Here is a 10,523-nt window from a genome sequence, read left to right on the forward strand (position 1 = left end):
CACACGGTGACCATTTTCTTTATCTTAACCTTTCCTGTTACAGCTTGCAACGTCCAATTTGCATCATTAACTGCAGCAACCGTGGTCGTCCCATTTCAAAAGGGACGTCAGAGTCAAAGATGGTGACCACCTACTGAAACTACTGGATTTGGAGGACAACGACACCGCGCTTGCAAGATTCGTTGCGAAGCAAGTACAGAGGTATGTCCATTGTTTTGTTTTGTACTCTAGTTTTCTTTATTATGATTCTATCCTAATTTTTTAGAGTAGTTCTATCCTGATTGTTTGTTTCCTTTTTTTCGTTGATGAGAAGGAAACAAGCTGCGACATTTTGGTCTTGCCTCCAATATATTCCAGAATCTCTTATGGTTAGTGCACACATCCAAATTAAACCAATATTGGGCCATCCTCCAACTCTTAGATGCTGAGTATCTCATCATACCGCATGACTCAGTCTCGGACACCACTCGTTCCTACCGATTATAGATATGATTTGACCCCGAACGACCAAACTCATGCAAACTTCTCAAGGTTACATGGCATGACACTATACAAGACTATATATAACCATTATACTTGCCTTCCAAAATGTAAAGACACTAAAGATCAAGAGTAAAAACAAAGTCTTGTTTCGGGTGGGGTACTTTTTAACGCACCCCATCTTTCACTTAAAAATATTGATATAGATGTTGATGATCAATCATGATTACTTCATACGCTGCACATATTAGGCATGTTGCACTCACTCCAATTCTTATGCGCCAGCTTGCGTTACTTTGTACAAGTTGAGATAGTCTTACCTTGTGCACTAGCTCATCAAAGACAAAGAAAGACGACAACCACACACAATGGGTTTTACCAATCCTCATGTGCCCACTTGGATGGCGTTTTTTACAAGGACTTGCATAGCATTGTACAAGTTGAGAGATAGTCTTACCTTATGTACTAGCTCAGAGATAAGAATAAAGACAACCACACACAATGGGTTAATAAACGTTTGACACAGGAACCACCAATGTCGTAGTGGATGGAAACCTTGATGATGCCCTCAATGGACATGATGGCCACGGCGCACACATAATACCATGGTTTAAAATAGCGGGCTACTGAAAATAGCAGCAACTTTTAGTTGATGCAAAAAACATGGAATTTGGTGAACACAAATATGCAACATGGTTCATGAAAATCCAGTGTTTAATTGTCCAAAATACCAAATTAGTAGCAAATTATAAGTGAAACTATAGCAAATAGCGCCGCAACACTATAGCATGCAATAGCGGCCAAAGTTGGCACCAGAGGCAAGCCAAGACAAGAACTTGTTACGTGAGAGCTGTGCTGGGCGCGGGCTACTACAATGAAGGAAGGAATGAAGGAGGGAGGGAGAGTGGGAGAGGCATGCACTAGGTGGGGCATTACGTAGGCGAGTAGAGCGTGCGGCTGAGCTCAACGAGGGACATGTGCACACCAAAGAGTGACACTGCATTGAAGGCCTGGCCCGGGGCGTGGGTTTTCTTTATCGGTCAAAATGCACGAAATTTTCCATTCTATCTATGAGGTCCGACAATAATGCACGAAATTTTTTCCTGTATTTCCTCGTCCCAAGTGGACGGCTCAAATTCACCAAGTCATGATCTCACACTCGTAGTGCTTTATTTTTGTTTGCATATATGAATAACTGATGTTTCGTAGCTTACAAATAGTTTGATGTCAAATTCTATGATTTTTTTCAAAGTAATTTGATTTTTTAATTTGGTCCGATATTTCTAATATATCATGTTCGTCCTATTTATCCATGACCTCTGATGAATATTTACATCCAATAATGAAAACCCTATATCGTGGCTCCAGTGTTCTCTAGCCACTTGCAGGCTCTGCCGCAAGGCCCCCACCCATGCCTTGTCACAGTGTTGTGTTGACATCAGTAGGTTTCTTAAGCTCTTGCCAGACAATGACGTTGTTACCTGACTTGTTTGACCGAGCCGGGCAGACGGGGAGGTTTGCAGAGTATAGACTGCAGAGTGCGTAGTGACATCTGCCTCGCCCATCGTCGCCACATGATCCCTTCCTTCCTTATAAAGGCATCTGGCATCGGCCACTCGATCGGCTAGCTTGCCACCATGTGGGCAGCAAGGCTTCTGACTATTCACTCTAAACAACTTTCTGAATTCCTGCCAGCTGCGTTTTCTTTCTACTAATAATGTAAGCAGGAGTCGTGACTATGCTTTGCCAGCAAATGCAGCCTGCCAGGAGGACACACACCAGCAACACCTCTGCCACTATGGGTTTCCTTCTCATTGCTGGCACAGGTCTTCTGTCATTGCCACTCACCAGTCATGCATCACACAAGCTGCTGCACCATTCAATCATTTGTTCAGACTTGTCTACTCAACATTGGCACAGCTGCTGGTCTCGCTGTCCGAGAATAGGTTACTATTACAACATGCCTCGTCAGAGAACCGTGACTCATACAGCCATTCTTTCAAGGCATCGTCAGGGCAGCCTGGACTAGTACAGAAGTGCTCAAAGCCAGCGGTGGAACATAATTTTTACAGGCGGTTTTAATTAAAGAACGTCTGTGGAAACAAATTGGCTTACCCAACTACAAAACCGCCTGTGAAAATCAATTTTTACAGGCGGTTTTCCTAACAAAACCGCCTGTAGAAATCATGTATTTCTACAAGCAGATTTCTTAAGAGACCGCCTGTAGAAATCATATTTCTACAGGCGATTTCTTAAGAAATCCGCGTGTAGAAATAATTTGAACTTGAATTTTTTGAGCTTTTCAAATGACCTTGTTTGAAAAAACTGTCAAAACGAAAATTGTAGATCATGAAAAGTTATGAAACTTTGTAGTTGATAATTTTTTCATTTGAAATCATCTTGTCATCGAAAACTACGTTTGAATTTCTCAAATTTGAAATTCAAATTTTGTAAATGACCTCGGATGAAGGAACTACCAATATAAAAGTTGTAGATCTTAAAAAGTTGTAAAACTTTGTAGTTGATGACTTTTCCATTTGAATCCGTTTAGGGCCTCAAATAATTAATTTATGCTTGTTTTTTTATAGTATGTGGGGAACTAAACTCTAATACAAACACAAGTGAGTGATAGGTGGAGTGGTAGAGGAGGGTACGCGCGAGGGCGAGGTCTCAGGTTCGAATCCCACCGACTGCGTAGCACGCGATTTTAAAAACCGATTTCATATTTTCTAGAAAAAGATTTCTACAGGCATTTCCACAGGCGGTTCTCAGTTACCCACCTGTGGAATCACCTATACGGTTCTTACACATAGCACAACCACATAGCCCCCTTTGGTACTTACACATTTCTATTTTGTGGCTATAGAACAGCCTCACATGTTCTTCTCTTGTGCTTCTACAGAATAGCTAAAATTTTCTGGGGTTTTCCACGGCCACCCAGCATCAACTCTTTGCCTATATACATTTGCAAACAATACACTGGAGGCTGCACCTTGGTACGGTAACTTTGCTCCTCCATGGAGGAAACAACGCATCCGTTTGTGTCTGGCACACAACCTGCATGAACCATTCAACTAAAGTAAGAAAAGCTGCATGTGTTCATCAAAGTGGTTCAGCTAAGTTGGGAAAAAGAGACCCAAGGTATTTTACCTTGCACAAGATTCAGCAAAGCCCTTCCACCCTTCCTATGTCCTCTACAAATGATAATTGCTTGACAAAGTTAACTGTATCAATCTAACTGTCTACAACAATCATCTCTACCTCAAAAATATACTTGTTCTTGTCACTAATTACAGTAAAGTCAGCTGGGTTTGTGTTAGTATCATAGATATCCTTTTTTCACAAGCTTATCCAAAGGATACACCTTTTTCCCTTTGCCACTGGTCCAAGGTTGACTAGAACCCAACTGTCGGGCACTCCGTCCTGCGAAGAATATTCCTGAGTTCAAGGTCTCATAGTTTCCCCTTCTGTCAAAACAACAAGTGATGTTGTCCCTTTAGACACACCAAGGTTGTATCCAGAACGTGTCCAACAGTTTTCAAACCAATTTGCAATGTCGTGCTGTAGCAATGAACCAAGCACACCTACTCGAGGGCACAAAGGGCTATGCAAGTTTTACTGGACCTGATGCTGAGATAAGTCTTGTAGTGTCAGTGAATCCTTTTCAATTAGGTGGCACCCATATGATGTGCTAGGCATGACACATTGTATTGTTCATCCTTCACCTACTGTCAAACGAGTTTGTGTTTGAAGTTCCATCTGGCACATGCATGTTTGCTCTTTGATAGTTTGTGATGCCTTGCACTATTGATGGATCCACCATCTCAAAAGATGTTGCAGCCATAGGTCTGTTTGGGTAAAGGCCAGACTGTCCATAGGCCATAGACCCACCATCATATGGCTTACTAGTACCAGCCCCCATAGTCAATGATGTGTTCGCAACACTTCCACTAGGCCCCGAGTTAATGGTGAACTTGCAACACTTCTAGCCACCTTCATAGGTAATGATGTGTTTGCAACACTTCTATCAGTGGCCTCCATAGTTAGTGCTATGCTTGGAACACTTTTTGGCGGAACCTGGCTAACTGCTTCCTTGGTGCAGTTGTCCATGGCTGCAATTACTAGAGGGTGAGCTGCAGAGTACCGGTGCTTCTGGATTTTTTGTTCCTTGGCCCATCTGGCTGTGGCTGGGCATCCCTTCCCCTGATAGGACTCCCTAGCTTGAGAGCATGCCACAAATGGCTTCGGCATATGTCAAAGTAGACTGGTGTTTGGACGAGTGCACTTGTGAGGGTGACCACATGGATTGCTTTCATGTTAACCAAGTCGATTACAGCTATTCAAATAGTGACATTTACAACAGTGATGAAGAAGGTTCCAATAGTTATACATCTCACCGTGCTATAGTAGATTATGGCTATCCCTCTACTGAAGATGATGATGATGACCATGATGAAGAAGACTTTTTGATGACGATAATAGAAGTGAAGATACCAGAAAGTGTGTACTTCTCATAGGCTTATTAGAAGCTACAGATTTGACCTTGATATCTGGCCATGAAATGGGACACTTCTTCAATTTGTCTTTCATTCACTACTCGTTTCTATTGTTCACTATCCATTGTTTATGTGTTACTATATATCTCAATTATTGTAAATGATGAGATCCTGTTTGTTCACAATAATTATAATTCTCTGCAATTGGTTTTGTTTGTTTTCAGCAGATGATGACCTACTTTTTCTAAGTTACTATTGATCAATGATTACGGGTGTGAGCCTCCTGATTGTCGTGCCTTAGCACTCATCCTTGAACACTCACTGGTTCTAGAGAAGCTCACTATTCTTCTTTCAGGCAGGGTACAATTATTTCCTCCTGAATATAATGGTGGCAATATAAATTACCACAAATGTCATCAGTTGATCTCATTTGCCTCCATATAATAGTTTGTGAAGCCTTGCACTTTGATGGATCCATCTTCTCAAAAGTTGTGTTGCAGACATAGGTTTGTTTGGGTAAAGGCCATAAGGTCCAGTGATCCTTCAATTGTATAGCCTACCAGTATGAGCCTCCATAGTTAATGATGAGTTTGCAACACTTCTACCGCCCCCCAGAGTTAATGGTGTACTTGCAACACTTCTACCCACCTCCATAGTTAATAATGTGTTTGCAACACTTCTACCAGCCTCCATTGTTTAATACTATGCTTGGAACACTTCTTGGCTGAATCTGGCTAACTACTTCCTTTGTGCAGTTGTCTATGGCTGCAATTACTAGAGGGTGAGCTGCATAGTTACTAGAAGCTTCATACACATGAATGGGAGCCACATCCACCATGTCAAATCCACGATGTATGTGGTGGCATGTTCGTGGTTTCGTGCACCGAATTTTGCAAGCCTGCAAGATCTCATGCTCCCCATCAAAATGTGTGTGATGAAGTTTGACATGTTCAATGACGACAACAACGAGGCCTTCATCCATCATTGGATCAGCAATGTCCAGTGGCTGTCGCTCAACATCTTCAACGACGAGGATGATGAGACACCATGGTTTCCACTACCTGAGCTGCTCCTATTTTCATCGTACCTAATAAGGCTAGATCTGTATGGCATAGGGTTGAGTGCAAGATTTGCCCACTTCTCAAGCTACCCGGCCCAGCAAAGACCTAGAGGTTGAGAAATATAGCCTCTCGGAGGTGTGGGAGATGGAGTCACTGTCACTGAGATGGCTGAGCTTCAAAGACTAGCAGCATGTCCTGCCCATATTAGCACTTCTAGATTTTTCGTTCAATAGCTGGTCTAGCTATGGCTGGACATCCCTTTTGCGAATAGGATCGACTACCTAGCTTGAGAGCATGCTAGACTTCGACTAGTGTTTGGACGAGTGCACTTATGAGGGTGACTGCATGGATTGCTTTCATGTTAATCAAGCTGCCTACAGCTATCCATACAATGACATTGACGATAGTGATGAAGTTTCCAATAGTTTTGCATCTGACCATGCTGTAGTAGATTATGGCTATTCCTCTATTGAAGATGATGATGACGACCTTGATGAAGAAGGTTTTCTGATGATGACAATAGCAGCAAAGTTACTGGAAAGTGTGTACTTCTCATCGGAGGCTTATCAGAAGCTACAAATTTGAACCCATTATCTGGCCACAAAATGGTACACTTCTTCAATTTGTCTCTCATTCACAACTCGTTCCTATTGTTCATTGTTTGATTGTGGATATGTTTTATGTTTATGTGTTACTATATATATCTCAGTTAACTGCTTGCTATTGTAAATGATGAGAAATACATTCTATTCATACATAGTAACTATATTTCTTTGCAATTAGTTCAATTTGTTTTTAGAAGAGCCTTGAGATGGTGCCCTCAATTTTCCAAGTTAAGGACCCTATTGATCAATAATTGCTGGCATGAGACTCCAGATTGTCATGATTTAGCTCCTATTCTTGAACACTCATTGGTTCTAGAGAAGCTCACTGTCATTCTTCCGAGAAAGGTACAATTATTTCCTCGTCAATGGTGGCAGTGCAAATTTCATCAATTGATCTCATTGAAGTATTTATACTTGCTGCCAGGACTCAAATATAAAGTAGAAATGAAAGGATGCCTCAATGCTGTATGGAGACCAATTATGATGATATTGAAACCCCAAAGGATAGTAGAAGCGAAATGCGATGTTGTCAATGATGCATTTCACAATGATTTGTGGTTCCTAAATTCACACCTACCCGCCTCCATGTTAATATAATGATGTGTTTACAACACTTTTACCCGCCTCCATAGTTAATGATGTGTTTGTGACACTTGTACCTACCTCCATGCACTCAACACTTTAACTAGCCTCCATAGTTAATGGTGTGCTTGGAACACTTTTTGGCTGAACCTGACTAGCTGCTTCCTTCGTGCTGTGGTCCAAAGCCACAATTACTAGAGGGTGATGAGCTGCATAGTTACTAGAAGCTTCATACACATGAATTGGAGTTGGATCAACTTCTTGAAGTCAATTTCTGATTTGAAAACCATACGTTGATGCTAGTGAATTCCTTGAAGTTGCCTTGAAAGAATCCCACATTACCTTCTTTTCGCCCTTATTGCTATAGCTTTGATAGGACACTTCAGCAATATGTTGATGATATGCAAATATTGGTGAGGTACATCCAATGGTTACTTCTTTGTCCCTTCTGAAATACTGTTGTTCTTGGACACGATCTAAAATTGCAGGGCCACATAACTTCGGAGGATAGAAAATGGAAGACCATGTGATGTGTAATGCATGTACTTGAAATGCATTCTGCATTTATGATTCTCAAACGTGAGCATTAAGAACCTTGTTGTTGGATGTTGTGTGACACTGTGATAACTTTTATGTATATAAATCCTATGGATTCTCATTGGGAGCCTCTGTGCTAGATTATGCATGACCCTACATGGACTTCTGCTTTTACTTTCTGATGCCAAAGATATTTGGAAATTAGTGTCAAGCTCTGCTGATGTATCAATGGGACTGTCCTTGGCAGGACTCTCCACACAATCAATTGAAGTTATCTTGGGTCGAGTATGACTATTTTCCAAAGAATTGGTGCGAGTCATCAACCATCTCTCATGCAGATTTCTTGCAAGAAGTTTAATAATGTCCATGGGGATGTCATCTATCACATTATGTTTCATGCATCTTTCGCTTTCCTTTCCTTTCTTCTTATTCTTGGGTATATTTTGCATACAGAGGACAAATATGTGCAGGCACGTGCATACATGAATGTGTTTGTGCATCTGTGTGTGCGCACGCGTGAGTGTGTGCATGTGCGTGTCTATTTGTCTGTCTCTCTCTCTCTCTATGTGTGTGTGTGTCATTTTTCATTTTACATCCACACTAGCCACGGAGGTTTTAGTTAACTAAAGTGAAGATGCTAAATTTGGCCTATTACGACACATACAAAGATGGAATGCAGCATTGTAGAACACAAAAAAACTGTAGTGAGCTTACATATGTTAAGTGAATCTAGGAACCATAGTTACTAGAAGCTTTGACATGAATGGGAGCTGGATCAACTTCTTGAAATCGATTTCTGAATTGAAAACCATATGTTCATGCTGGTGAATTCCTTGAAGTTGCCTTGAAAGAATCCCACATTACCTTCTTTCCCCCTTTAGCAATATGTTGATGATGTGCAAATATTGGTGAGGTCCATGCAATGGTTACTTCTTTGTCCCTTCAAAAATATTGTTGTTACTAGACATGATCTAAAATGTCAAGGACACATAGCTTTGGAGGGTACAAAATGGAAGACCTTGTGATGGGTAATGCATGTACTCATAATGAATTTTGCATTTGTGATTCTGGAAGGTGACCATTGAGAACCTTGGTACTAGATGCAGCATGACACTAGGATAACTTCTATGTATGTAAATCCTACAGATTTGCATTGGGCACCTCTATGCTACATGATGCATGACCCTATAAGGACTTCTGCATACATTATGATGCCAAAGATTACTAGAAATTAGTGTCAAGTTGTACTGATGCATCGATGGGACTATCCTTTGCTACAATCTCCACACAATCAACTGTAGCTACCTTGGGTCGAGTATGACTGTTTTCCAACGAATTGGTGCTAGTCATCTACTGTCTCTCATGCTGATTTTTGGCAAGAAGTTCAACAATGTCCATGGGGATGTCATCTATCACATTATGTTTCTCATGCATCTTCGGCTCTCCCTTCTTATTCTTTGGTATATTCTGCTTATAGAAGCCAAATATGTGTGTGCGTGTTTGTGTGTGTGTGCACGCGCACGTGTTTGTGTGTGTGTGTGTGTGTGTGTCATTTTTCATTTTGCACCCATAGTAGCCACAAAGTTTATAATCAACTAAATTGAAGTTGCTAAAGTTGTCTTATTATGACACATACAAAGATGGAATGCAGAATTGACGAACACAAAAAAACTGCAGTGAGGTTACATATGTTAAGTGAACCTAGGAACCTCAAAACATTATGAAATGTATAATCAATTATGGCACATTTCACATTGACTATCGTTAGGTGTTCTGAGATCATCATAGTTTGTTTCCATCTGCAATGAGGCATATTTTCATTTCTGCGAAGATGTCATCGGGCCAATTTTGGCCTAGTAAGGCGAGATCCATGATGTATGGCCTCAATAGGAGTTAGGCCGGCCCATTTATAAGGCTTGGATTGTGGGTTGATTTTGATAAAGTTTGAGGGTCTGTTTCTGAAACAACTGAGAGAAGGCATGGACTGTGGGTTGATTCGATTGAATTTTGAGGGCTTTTTTGCAAAATGACCAGGGAGAGCACGATCTAGCCCGTTCGTGTGTCCGATCCGACGGCCGACAAATACCGATGACGTGGCCATGCTGGTTGGGCTTCTTTTGTTGCAAGAATCGTATTAAGGAGATTATTTGGGTCCCTACAGCAAATTAATATAGACACTTCCATGAGATCAACTCATAACATTTACAATAATATGCATTGCCACCATTTAGAGTGGAATAATTGTACCTGGCCTCAAAGAACATTAGTGAGCTTCTCTAAAACTGGTGTGTGCTAAAAAATGCATGCTAATGCACCGCAATCAGGAGGCTCGCACCAGTAATCATTGATCAACAGGGTCCTTAACATGGAAAATGTAGGGCAGCATCTCAAGTTTACTCTGAAAATAAACTGAACCAACAAATACTATGAATGAAGAGGGTGTGTTTCTCATTTACAACAACGAGCAGTTAACTAAGATATATAGGAACACATAAACATAAGTAATGGTATAGTGAACAATAGAAACGAGTAATGAAAGAGAAATTGAAGAAGCGTACATTGTGTGGCTAGATAGGAGGGTCAAATATGTAGCTTCTGATAAGCCTCCAAGAAGAACACACTTTTCAGTAACTTCGCTCCTAGTATCATCATTAGAAAAGCCTTCTTCATCATGGTCGTCATCATCTTCTTCGCTAGATGAGTAGCCATCACCTGCGACAGCACTGTCGGATGCATAACTATTGGATCCTTCTTCATCATCA

The 10,523-nt window shown here is 41.1% G+C and overlaps 1 pseudogene; it reads right to left on the bottom strand.

Annotated features, from left to right (window-relative positions):
- LOC110435868 lies at positions 3,715-9,195 on the bottom strand (annotated as a pseudogene).

Source organism: Sorghum bicolor, chromosome 5, assembly GCF_000003195.3.
Source record: "Sorghum bicolor cultivar BTx623 chromosome 5, Sorghum_bicolor_NCBIv3, whole genome shotgun sequence".
Lineage (NCBI taxonomy): Eukaryota > Viridiplantae > Streptophyta > Magnoliopsida > Poales > Poaceae > Sorghum > Sorghum bicolor.